General features: G+C 40.2%; 1 protein-coding gene across 16 annotated transcripts in view; it reads left to right on the top strand.

The window, feature by feature from the left end:
- Positions 1–12,955, top strand: part of Sgms1 (sphingomyelin synthase 1) — a 323,387-nt gene that overhangs the window by 120,839 nt on the left and 189,593 nt on the right. For 6 of the 16 annotated variants that reach the window (XM_029565807.1, XM_029565796.1, XM_029565809.1 and 3 more), the window contains exon 3: positions 10,636–10,668. The exons of the other annotated variants lie outside the window; for them this stretch is intronic. The gene's annotated coding sequence lies outside the window, so the exon portion shown is untranslated. The remainder of the gene's footprint in view (positions 1–10,635; positions 10,669–12,955) is intronic. 16 annotated transcript variants of the gene reach the window in all.

Here is a 12,955-nt window from a genome sequence, read left to right on the forward strand (position 1 = left end):
TCGTCCACTTTATCTTCCAGTCCTGATACTCTGTTTTCCATTTCATTCATCCTATTGGTGAAGCTTTCTCCTGTTGTCTCTAATTGGCTTACTGAGTGTTTCACTTCCTTCTTCATTTTGCCTTAGTCTTCAATATTTCTGACTCTTTTATGAATTCATTCTGAAGTTTATTCCTATCTCCCTTCAGTTCTTCGATTTCTTTGTATGTTCTTTAAATTCACTGAATTCTTTTATCATGTTTATAATTGTTCTTTTGATTTCCATGTCCTTCATTATCTCTAGGGGGTTCTCATTGTACTCCTCTAGAGGACTATTGGTATTTGGTGGGGATATGTTATTTTGGTTTTTCATGTTATTATTTTTTCTCTGTGATTTTGACATGTTGATTTCTTTTATAGCTTCTGATTCTTATGTGAGACTCAAGTCTTCCTAAGTTTAGTTTAGATCTTCTTGTTTCTGTAAACTTTATGTGCCTTTGTGGTTTACTTGTTGGGCATGAAAAGCTGCTTGGTCTAGGCTTCAGGTTCTCTCTTTTGATTTTATATTGGAGTGGCCTAATTGCTTTTGTCTTCAGGAGTTCCCACAGAGGCCCAAGTGAGATGAGGCTCAGATGATATCAGGCTTTCTCCTAAGGTGTAGGTTCATCTAGGAAAGATGCTGCCCTCAAGAATTTGGGGTCTGGCCTGGCTTGGGAGAAGGGCTCAGGATAGATGTTGGTCCTTGGAAATTGGTGGCTGTGCTATCCAGGGAAGCAAAGGGATATGAGGGTGGGACCTGGTCCAGAGGGCTCCTGGGGACCAGGAAAGGTGCTGGCACCAGACTGCCCAGAGGCTTTGCAGCCCAGGGAAGTAAAGGGAGGTATAAAGATGGTTTTTTTTCTTAATATATTTTATTAATATTTTAATTTTATGTGTATGAGTATATTGCCTGAATGTATGAGTGCACCCGTGTCCTGCAGTGCCGCAGAGGTCTGAAGAGGGCTTTAGATTCCCCTGGAACTGGAGTTAAGGACCATTCATAGCTGCCATGTGGGTGCTGGGAATCAAACTCTGGTCCTCTGCAAGAGCAGTCAGTGCCCTTAACCACTGAGCCATCTCTCCAGCCCCAGTAAAGATGCTTTTTAATTGATTAGGATCTACTTAGAATTTAAAGATAGGTGAATTTCTAATGAAAAACAGATCTAGAAAGTATGACCAATAAAATAGCTTGTTACTGTTAAGCAAAATAAAAGTTTGGCTAGAGAGATGGCTCCAAACTTAAGAGCAAGTGCTGTTCTTCCAGAGGATCTGAGTTCAGTTCCCAGCACTCACATAGGTGGCTCACAACTGCCTGTGAGTCCTGCACCAGGGGATTTGATGTTTTCTTCTGGATTCCACTGGCACCTGTACTCATATGTGCACATAGCCAAATAGAGACACATGCACACACATATACACATAATTATAAGCAGAATAACATCTTTTTAAAAAGAAAAATAAAAGTTGATCAAAGCGACTAATGTACAAAAAGATAATATGTATGCTCCTTTAAAAATATGAGCATGATGGGGCTGGACAGATGGCCCAGCCTTTAAGAGCACTAGCTGCTCTTGCTGAGCACCCAGGTTTGATGTACAGCATTCACATGGCAACTAACAATCGTCTGTAACTCCAGTTCCAGGGAATCTGGTGCGCTCTCTGGCCTCCATGGGCATCACATGACACAGGTTCGCTTACATACATGCAGGCAATACACTCATATACATAAAAAAAAATTTTAAATAAAATTAAAGAAAATATGAGGATGAGAGTTGGTTTTCTTTAATGGAGGGACACTACGTAGGTTGACCAGGCTCCACTGGATGGACTTACACTAAGGGACATTTGGGAACACAAACTTGGTTCAATAGATCTTATCATACATAAAAGAATGCACGAAATTCAGCATGGGGGGGGTGGCTATGAGAGGTACAGATGAGGGAGGAGATCTAAATATGATCAAGGTGTTTTATATAAAATTAGTAAAAATTCAGTAAAAAATGAAACAAAATTGTGATGTGAACCCATGTGCACACTTCAGGACTGCTGTTCCACTTCTGGTTGTGTGATTGTGGGAACTTCACTAATAACAAACCCTTTAACAAGTAGGTGACTTGTAAATAGTGCCTGTCCTGGCACGGGGAATGAAAGCTTTTTGAATAGTGCTAAAGTTTAGAAAACTTAATCCTTTCCATAGCCCCTTTCCTGAGGTTATATGCTCACAGCTTTTTAGTAAAAGTATAAGCAACCACGTGACACCTGCTTTTGCATATCTAATTACTGTTAAAAAGGAATGCTGTTTCTCAGTGCTTAGGGAGAAAACCCCATTTATAGTCTAACTTTTATCAGAATTATGTGGCCTGCTCCATTTCCCTTTCTCTTATCAGATAATTAGAAATAATTTTAATGTGAAGTCACACCAACAGTTTGCTGTTGAGAAATTAGTTTTCTTTATTTTATAACTTGGCTATTTTTGGCTATTCTAAGAATATGTGTGTGTGTGTGTGTGTGTGTGTATGTGTGTGTGTGTTCTTTATTGTATGTTTTCAGAAATCAGTCTGTTAAATTAAGGTCAAATTAATTAAATAATTAAATAAATAAGTTATAGCTTAACAGGAACTTTTATTTATTTATTTCATTTGTATGTGTGTGGCATGCTTGTGTGTGTAGGTGTATGTATGTGAGTATGTGAGGGTGCACCTTCATGTGTGTTGAGGCCAGGGGCTGACTTCAGGTGTCTTCCTTGGTTGTTTTCCCGTTTATTTACTGAGGCAGAGTCTCTTGCTGAACCCACTCTGCCTCTCAAGCACTGGAATTATAGACAAGTCACCACATCCACCTGCCTTTTATATGTTGCTGGGGGTTCTGAACTCTGGTCCTTATGCTTGAATAGCAAATGCTTTAGCCTCTAGACCATCTCCCTAGGCCCAACATGAACTTTTAAATGTTGCTGTCTTAATGTTAGATAAATCATACATTTGACTGTGTTTTTAAGAGTTTTGAATAGAGAAACATGTAGCATATTAATTCGCTGTAGGAAGACCTGAGATTTTACTTTTTAATCTTTTCGAGACACAGTCTCCCTGTCACCCCAGCTGGCCTAGAACTCACAGAGATCTACCTGTCTCTGTCTCCTGAGTGCTGGGATTAAAGGCATGGCCACCACCCCTGGCTGTGGCCAGAGATTTTGTAGAAATATCTAGGGGCAAAAAAAATCTGTTAAAACTTAGTTGAATAGTTATGTGCTACAGTGTGGCTGATCATTAATTTCAAACCTTGCTTATTAATTAGAGTCTGTTAAGGAAGTGTGCAGTGTGGATGGTGACTGAGCAGTGGCCGTGAGGAGATGGGTTGGGATGGTGTTTACTTTAAAGATAATTGAAATTGGACAAGGAAATTGCAAAGGTCATTAGGGAAAAGCCTTCTTCCTTACTAAGTGGGGTTGAAGCATAAGCAGGACTAATCATTATCTCCTCCGCACTCTCCCCTACTTTGCCCAAAGCACTAATTATATGGTATTATCATTATTTGTTGTGTTCTCTCTTCAGTAAACTAGCTGGCCTTATTCTTTTGTGCCTGCTGTATCAAGCACAGTGCTAGTAGTAGGTTGTTTTTCACATATGATTAATACTTCTGAAATAGTACATTAGAAGACATTTTTGGAACTGTAGGGATTTCAAAATATTGGCAAATATTTTGAATAGTCAAAGGGGATTGGGGGACATTTTTATCTTGCAGTGTAAAATTTGTTCATTTAAAAATAATAATAATAATAGGGACTGGTGAAATGACCCAGTGGGTAAATGTACTTGCCGTGCTGAGGTCAAGTCTCAGGATGCACACAAAGGTAGAAGCAGAGAACTGACCCCACAAAGTTTGTTCTTTGGCCTCCATATGTGTGTACACTATGGCAAGTGTACCCACAGACAGCATGCATATACAACAGCAAAACATCGGAACAGTAATACTAATAATAATCCAACCTCACATTTCCATGACTATTAAGTTCCAAAGAGGAGTTCAGTCTGAGCCCTCCCTGAAGGGCAGTTGATACTCAGGCTGCCTTTCATACCTTTTCCTCTTAACCTCTTTGTTTGGTAGCTGGGGGTGACCATCCATCTACATTTATTGAAGGCTGGCAGTCAGTATATTGTGCTAAGGACATAACAGTAATGTACGCATAGACTGTTCTCTCAGGCATTTATATCCTGAAATCTTAGCAGTAATTAGGTCTTAGAATTTACCCAGTGAACTTTGTCATTGCTGTCTTTTTTCTTGAGGCTAGGTGACACATAGAAATCCATAAACAAATTTGAGAGTCATTGGCTTGGCCACTTGTGTTAAGGATGCTCTGGCTTGTAGAATGAGCTCTGTAGAGATGGATGGGTTTGAATGTTGCCCAATGAATTTCTGATTGGTGCCAAGGGAGATTTTGTGGAATGCCTGTGCGCCTCCCCCATGGTTTTGTCCATGATGGCTTTGCCTGTGGATCGCCAATTTTAAACAGCAGTCCCTGAAACATTGGTGGTGTGACCTGGAACCCATTCACTTATGCCTTGAGAGACTAAGAGTCCTCATCTGTAAAATCAGATCATTTGATGAACCCTGAGTAATTTTGAAGATTGGATAATAGCTGTGAAGTGCCTATTGCAGGACGAAGGACCAAATGGGCCCTCAAACACAATGAATTTGTACCTCTTAACATGAAAGCCTTCCTTACTCTCCAGCGTCTTGATTTTTATTCAGTTTTAATAGACCATGCTTATTTTATTCAGATCCTATAAATTCATACATATTTTATTCAGGGCCTATAAATTTCACCTGTTTCATAGATTGAATCCTGTCTATTTGCTACTGTGCCTGTATGGCTTAGAATAGGTCTTGAAGCAGAACAGTAACACTTGTGTGTGTGAGTATATATATTACCTGATGCTTAGTTTTAGGTACTACAACTAAGGTCTTTATAGAAATTATCTTATGCCATCCTTACAGTGAAGGCATGTTTGACTTCAAAGCCCAGGCTTTAAAAAAAATCTAAAGTTTTTTTCACACAGGTGTATATTGTACCTTGAACATACCCCTTGCACCCTCTCCATTTTCTTGCCCTTCCCTCCCGTTTGCCCCCTTTGTTCCCATAGGTGATTTCACTTCTGCATTAACTTTACATACACATACATGATTTTATGTAACTACATAAAGTCTAGGGACCACAAATGAAAGAAAACATAAAATGCTTGTTTTAGACTTAATTTGTTAACATGATTATCGCCACTTGCATCCATTTTCATGAATATGATGTAACTTCATTCTTCTGTATGTCAGAAAAAATTCCACTCTGAATATATGACACAGTCTTTTAATTTATTCTTTCTGTTGTTGGAACTGGCATAGGTTGGTTCCATATCTTAGCTGCAATAAACACTGAATAGTGCTGTAGTAAATGCTGATGTGCATGTATTTCTGTTATATACTGACTTGGAGTCCTTCAGGCAAATACACAGGAATATTATACCTGGGTCATTTGGAAAATCTATTTTTAGTTTTTTGAGCAACCACCATATCTATTTCTATAGCACCTTGACTAATTTACATTCCAAGGGCAGTATATGGAGGTTCCCTTTTGTCCTTATGCTCGCCAGCATTTGCTGCTGTTTCCTTGGGGACTGCCATTTTGACTGGGGTAAAATGGCATCTCAGTATAGTGTTTATTTATTTATTTTTTTGACATAGTCTCCCTATATCCCAAGCTGGCCTGGATCATGCTATGTAGACCGGGCTGGCTTCTGTCTCACAGAGATCCACCTGCCTCTGCCCCCCCCGAGAGCTGGGATTAAAGACTTGTGTCACTATCCTAGATTAGTGTAGCTTTGATTTGCATTTCTCTGACAAGTGAGGTTGAACATTTTTTCATGTTTAGCTGCCATTTGTATTTAATCTTTTTTATATTGTTTGTGCATTTTACTAACCCATGTTTTGATTTCATTGTTTGATTTCTTCTTTTTGTGTGTGTGGTATATTAATGTATATGTGTTCATGAGTGTGTATCCATGAGTATATGTGCATGTGCACATGTGTGCTTGCACATTGTGGAAGCTGGAGGCTGACATTATATGATTTTCCACTTTATTTTTTGAGACAGGGTTTCTAACTGAGCTTGAGCTCATCTCTTTGACTAGATTGACTGGTCAGTGGACTCCAGGGAGCCACCTGTTCTGTCCCCGCTTTCCCCAATGCTGGGGTTACAGATATGTACCATCACAACTAATTTTTATGTGGGAACTAGGAATCTGAACTCAGACCCTCATGCTTATGCAGAAGGTCATTTCTAGAGCCTCTGGACTTTTGGATTTTTTGTTGTTTGGATTTTTGTGTTCTTTGAATGGTCTATATGTATAGCTAGCAAAAATTTTCTCCCATTCTGTATACTGTCTGTTTACAAGTTTAGCTGTTTCTTTTGCTGTACAGAAGCTTTTTAATTTCACGATCTCCCACTTACTAATTGTTGTATTTATTTCCTTAGCAATTGAAGCTTTATTCAGAAACTCATTACTTGTGCCTATATATTTTTAAAGATTTATATATTTATTGTTTTTTTATTTTTTGAGTATTTCATGCATGAGTTTTATATTTGTGTCTCCTAGTTCCCTCCAACTCTTCCCATGTCCCCCTCAGTTTCTTGTCCTCTTCTTTGATTATTGTTACACATACATATATTTATAAATGTACATGGACAGACATATGCAGTGAGTCTATTTAGTGCTCACGTATACATGTGTTTAGGCTCGACCATAGATAACCTATCAGCGAACTAGTAGTCCCTGGAGAAAACTGAGTCTCCCTTCCTCAGTATCCATTGATTGCCTGTAGCTCTTCTTCTAGAGGTGGGACCGCTGTGAAATGTCCCCATCCACATTTGCATGTCAAATGTGTCCTTTGTCCTTATGTAAATCTTGTTAGGCTGCCATACTGTGGAGAGTTTATGGGTTCAGCTTTTCTATCATGTCTACAGTGCATTAACAAGCAGCAGGCATCTTTTTCCTCTGACTCTTAGAATCTTTCCGTTGCTTCTTCTGTGATGTTCTCTGAGCCCTGGATGTAGAGGCTTCATTGTAGATGTATCAGTTAGGGCTGAGTCCCCCACAGTCAATTCTACGTGTTTTGACAAATTGTGGAACTTTATAATAGTCTCCATCTGTTGTAAATAGATGCTTCTTTGATGAATGGTGAGAGCTATACTTGTCTGTGAATATAAGAACACATTTAGAAATTAGTCTAAGAAAGTGGCAGTAGTAGGTTCTTTTAGGGTCTGTGACCCCTCCAACCATGTGTTCTTGGCTATGTTTACAGTACCATGCATGAATTCCCTACTGTTAAGCAGGCCTTAAGTTCAATCAGACAGCTGTTGATTACCCCAAAGATAAAAGTGCCAGGATTGCAGCAGTAGAGATAATTTTCTGGGCTGGTCATTGTTGTGGTTTATGGGCTTTACAGCTAGGACGGACCATTAATTGTGATTGGTTTTCTCCCTTGGTAGCTTGCATAATACCTTCTGATACTATGAGAGCTACTCTTCAGGGAGGAGGCAGCCAGGTTAATTCCAGCTCAGTTGTCAAGTCTTTTGTCCAGTGTGTTGTGCTTTCAGCAGTAGGATTTTACCTTCAGGTTCTGGGGGGCAGCAAAAGGCTATGGCAATAGCCTATATTATTTGGGGAGTCTCTTGGACTACCCTGACCAACACCTCAAAGTGAGATTTCCCTTGCCTGGCACTGTGATTTTTGTTATAGAGCCTTCAGCTGTACACATGCGCTTATATATTATATAAGCATTTTTCAGTAGACTTATGAAAGAATGCATTTTCCCTATGACTTGTCATATTATCTAAGTATTATTTATCTCTTTTTCCCTCTCTTTCTGTATTGTTCTCCTTCCCCAGTTAAAATACCCCGTGTTTTCCCCATTTCTCTCTTATAATGCCTGTGTCCTTCTATATCCCCCTCCCCCTGTGCTCTAGCTCCTTCTTCCTGTCTCCTCCCATAGTTCCTTTTTACTTTCCTGGCTCCTGCAGTTACTTCAGATATATATTGACATTTGAAGATTTGGAGCTAAATCTACAAATGAGAGAACATGCTTCCCTTGTTTTTCTGTCTGTGTTACCTCACTCAGTGTGACACTTTTCATTCCATCATTTACCTGCAAATTTTCATGATCTCATTTTTTTAAACAGTGGAATAGAACTCAGTTGTGTAAATGTTTCATATTTTCATTATTCATTCATCAGGCAAGGAACATTTAGGTTGTTTCCCTTTCCTAGTTATTGTGAAAAGGGTGGCAGTAAACATGACTGAGCAGGTATCTCTGTAGTAAGTATATGCCAAAGAGTGGTATAACCGGGTCATGTGGTAGATGTATTTTTAGTTTTTTTGAGAATTCTCCACATTGATTTCTTATGCCTATATCATAAAGTGTTTTTCTCTGACAGTTTGAAAGTTTCAGGTCTTTGTTCCACTTGAAGTTAATTTTTTTCAGGGTGAAAGATTAGGATCTGGTTCATTCTTCTACATGTGGATACTCAGTTTTTCCAGGACTGAAGAGATTGTCTTTTCTCTAAAGTGTATTTTTGACATCTTGGTCAGAAGTCAGATGGCTGTAGCTGAGTGGATTTATGTCTGGATTTTCTACTCCATTCATCCACATGTCTTTGTACCAGGACTATGCTGTTTTCATTACTATGGCTCTGTGATACAATTTGAAACCTGTTATTATAAAACTTTCAGCATTGTTGTATTTGTTTAGGGCTGATCTGGGTATTTGGAGGGGACATCCTTTGTGCTTCCATGCGAATTTTAAGATAGTTATTTTGTTTTTTGTTTTTTTTTTTCTGTGAAGAATGACATTGGGATTTTAATGGAGATTGCCTTGTAGGTTGCTTTGGTACAATATCCATTTTTACAATATGACTTCTTCCAGTCCACGAGCATGTCAAATGCAGATCTTACCCATTTTTTTCCCCTTCAACATGTGTTAAGTGGCAGAGAAAATGGCCCAGGAAATGTCTTTTGGACTTTCAGCCTCGGTTGCTATGGTGTGCTTAAACCCATACTGCAGTTAAAGGATTTGGTTCTTCTGGTGTGTGTGTGTGTGTGTGTGTGTGTGTGTGTGTGTGTCAAGACAGCACAGCTTGTCCATGCTTTGCCCTGTTTGCAGTTGGGGGAGAGGTGTGTGTGGCTCACATTCTTTCACAGTGCACCATTCTGGGGAGAGACAGTTTATCAAGTGCTTAGAAGCTTAAGACTCTGAGTCTGGAATTGAACAACCTGGAGTGAAATCCCAGCTGGGTAACCCAGGACAAGTTACATTTTCTCTTGTTGGCTCAGGTTCTTATTTGTAAATTGAGGGTGGTCAGTAATGGTTGCTGTGAGGATTGAAAGAACAAACATACACATTTATAAGCATCACACAGACACGATATTTCAAGTATCACATACAGTGAATATTCAGCTACAGTGTATGGATAATGATACAACAGTATTATCCTCTGATCATAGCTCTCAGTGCTGTTTTTGTCTTTACTGTCCCCACCCCAGTGCTGTGCACTTGGTGGGTGCTTTGTGAGACTGTTGAGACAGTTGATAGATATGGTCTAGTTGCATGGTTGAACATATTGCCTGTTCTTTTTCATCTTGAAATTATATTTGCCTTATTTCTCTTGGCTTGAATAGAATCAGGGATTGAACATCTTGACCAGAGTCATCTCAAAAGTATTTGCCAATATCAATAGATAAGGTTTATTAAGTACTTGCTATGTAACAGGTGCACACTAATGTTTTCAGTTAGCATATTGAATTCATCCTTGAATCTCACAAGGCAGATATGATACCCTTTCACAGTTGCAAATTTTATGTGTGTTACTCTTGATAGGAAGTTGTGCTGTGAGGCAGGGAGATTTCTATAGGACCAGCAGAGCTGGGACTTCTCCTCAAGTCTTAGTGTTTTATGGTTAAATATTTCAATAATTAGTCATGTTTATCTATTATTACCCTAACTTCCATTAGGCACAATCACATGTCCTACTTGAATATTAGTATGGAAGTTTAGATATATGTCATTAATATAGCTATTTTATTGTGGGTATATAAACTACACATTCCTTAGTTTAAAATTCTTATTCTGGGGACTGGAGAGATGGCTCAGCAGTTAAGAGCACTTGCTGTTCTTACAAAGGACCTGGGTTTGCTTCTCAGCACCACATGGCAGCTCACAACTGTCTGTAGCTCCAGTTCTAGGGGTCCAGTGCCCTCTTCTGACTTATATGGGCACCAGGCATGCATGTGGTGTACTTACATACATGCAGACACTCATACACATAAAATAAAAATAAATCTTTTTAAAAAGGGAAAGAAAATCCTGTTTTGAGGAAAGTCCTTGTATTGAAGCTAATACCCTCATACTTTGTGTTAAAGATTGAGTAATTTATTTACTTGTCTCTTTATTTTCTGTCATTGCAAATGGGAAAATTCTATCTACTGCTTATCACAGAACAGAATAAGAATAATGCTAAAAGTGATGTCAAATATTTGTTAAACATTAATGGATTTTTCCTTTTTCTTTTTCCACCTAGATTAAATTTTCCTTGTGAATTTCATACCCCCAAGTAAGAAGCGTTTTAATTTCTACCTTTTTTGCTTGATTTGCATGTATATTACTGGGTATTAAAGAAATGTCCTATCTCCCGGTCATAGTATTTTCCTGTAGCCTGTATTCTGAGAATTATACATAAGCCTAGTGTATGAGTATCAGTCATCAATGAAGGGTTTGGATGAGCTCCACCTTACTGTTACCCTTTAGTGTTGTGGTGGGGTCACTGTGGACCTCCTGGGTCTTTTCCTTGTATTTTTCAGTATACTGCTAATTTTTAAGCCAAGAATATTTCATGTTGTTGGTGATGAGATTCATGTGCGCTCTTTGGCTCTGCCACTCCCCAGCTATGTGGCACCAGGATGTTGTGATACCTCCTTGCCAAATTGCACCTACTTTATAGAATCTGTGGGAGACCTAGTGCTCATCCATACTCAAGCACATCGTAAGTGATCAGTACAGCTACACATTTATTTATTATAAAGGTGGCCAAGTGCTGGCACTAACCCAGCTTCAGATGGTGATCATGAAAAGCTTCCCAAGGTTGTCATGCCCCAGTGATTTAGCCAAGAGCAAAAATTAAAGAAAGATGTTTCATGAAAAAGGCTATGGGTTTTTCATGAGAAATGGAGCATGAAGTAAGGGGAGATTCATGGAAGGGCAGGCAGGGACAGATCACAGAGGTCTTGCTTTATCAGCCCAGGGGCTCCCACTCAATTCCTGGGAAATAGGGACCCAAAGAAGAAGCTGTGTGGAGGTGGGTCTGTGCTGACTTGTGGAAACAGTTCCACAGTGGCTATACTCTGAGATGACTGGTCTAAAAATTCCTTGAGGATGGAGAAGGCCAGGAGCAGAGGAGGGTAGATGGGTAGCACTGTGTTTCTATCATGCTCACTTTTAAGTTCTGGGCCATCTAAAGCAAGGCCAATAAAAGGCAAGGCCTCTGGTGCATGGACTCCTTTTCAGAAAATGAGGTAGATGGGCTGCAGTGTGGGGTTCTCAGGTGGAGAGAAATCTGCTCAGGAAATAGTAAGACGCTGTCCATTGCTGTGGCACCCGTGTGCATGTGCATGTACTGAATGAAGATCTGACCTGGGCAAGTAAAGAACTGTTCTCTATTTTCCTGTAATTGCAGTGTCCTTACAGCATGTGGTGAAAATAGCATTCCTCTTCCTCCTTCCCCTCCTTCTTCCTCCTCCTCCTCCTCTTCGTCCTCCTCCTCCTCCTCCTCCCCTTCTTCTCCTCCTTCTCCCCTTCTTCCCCTTCTCCTCCCCCTCCCTCCTCCTCCTCCCCTTCTTCTCTTCCTCCTCCTCCCCTTCTTCCCCTCCTCTTCCCCATTCACCACCACCTCCTCCTCCTCCTCCTCCCCTTCCCCTTCTTCTCCTCCTCCTCCTTCTCCCCTTCTTCCCCTCCTCCTCCCCCTTCACCACCTCCTCCTCCTCCTCCCCTCTTCCCCTCCTCCTCCCCCTTCCCCTCCTCCCCTTCTTCCCCTCCTCATCCTGTTCTTCCTTCTACTCCTCTTCCTCATCTTCCTCCTCTCCCTCCTTCTCTTCAGCCAAATTTCTCTCAGTTACCTTTGTGTCTGGGGTTGCAGGTTTCTCCCCACCCCCATTACTTTCTCATTCTCTATAGAGATAGAGTAGTGAAAAATAGAAAGGCATCAGAAAATAATTCACATGAAGAGTCTTCACTGCTAAGTATGTGCCATAAACAAGGAAAAGAACAACAGCAACCCACTTTCACTGTTTTGGTTAGAGTGCTTTGCTGTGCTACTTAGAGGGAGTCATGGAAATATAGCTGTGTCAGGGTAATGGCCAGTCAGCCTCATGAAGTCAGTGAGTGTCAGTTTTCTAGAAGGAAGAGAGATGTTTCTTTGTGTCTCATCTGGAATGGCTTCAGTTCTAGAGAGTATTTTTAATATGCAGGGTTGTAGTACAAGTAAATATTTGAGACTGTTAGGATATGACTTTCTTTGGAATGCTTTAAAAACATTATTAAAATATGCCAAAAAATTTGATTCTTTAACCTCCCTGGTGTAGCCTTACTTAATGTTTAAGGCATGAAGAGAAAAAGAAAGGCAGTTGGGGCTGATTTTGCATTCCTACACTAAGTAGCCAATAGGAACTTTCTATCTGTTAGGCCACTGGCAGTGGACAGCAGGCAGCCAGGACTGTGACCCATAAGAGAAGACAGTCACATGAGGGTGCTCTGGCATGCTCACCCTGGTGTTTGACTTGTGTTCATTTCTTGCCAAGGTATGATGTAGCGAGCCCTGGCAGACCTGCGATCTCATAGCATGGAGA

The sequence above is a fragment of the Nannospalax galili genome, unplaced genomic scaffold (assembly GCF_000622305.1).
Source record: "Nannospalax galili isolate Female #2095 unplaced genomic scaffold, S.galili_v1.0 scaffold498, whole genome shotgun sequence".
In the NCBI taxonomy this organism is placed as follows: domain Eukaryota; kingdom Metazoa; phylum Chordata; class Mammalia; order Rodentia; family Spalacidae; genus Nannospalax; species Nannospalax galili.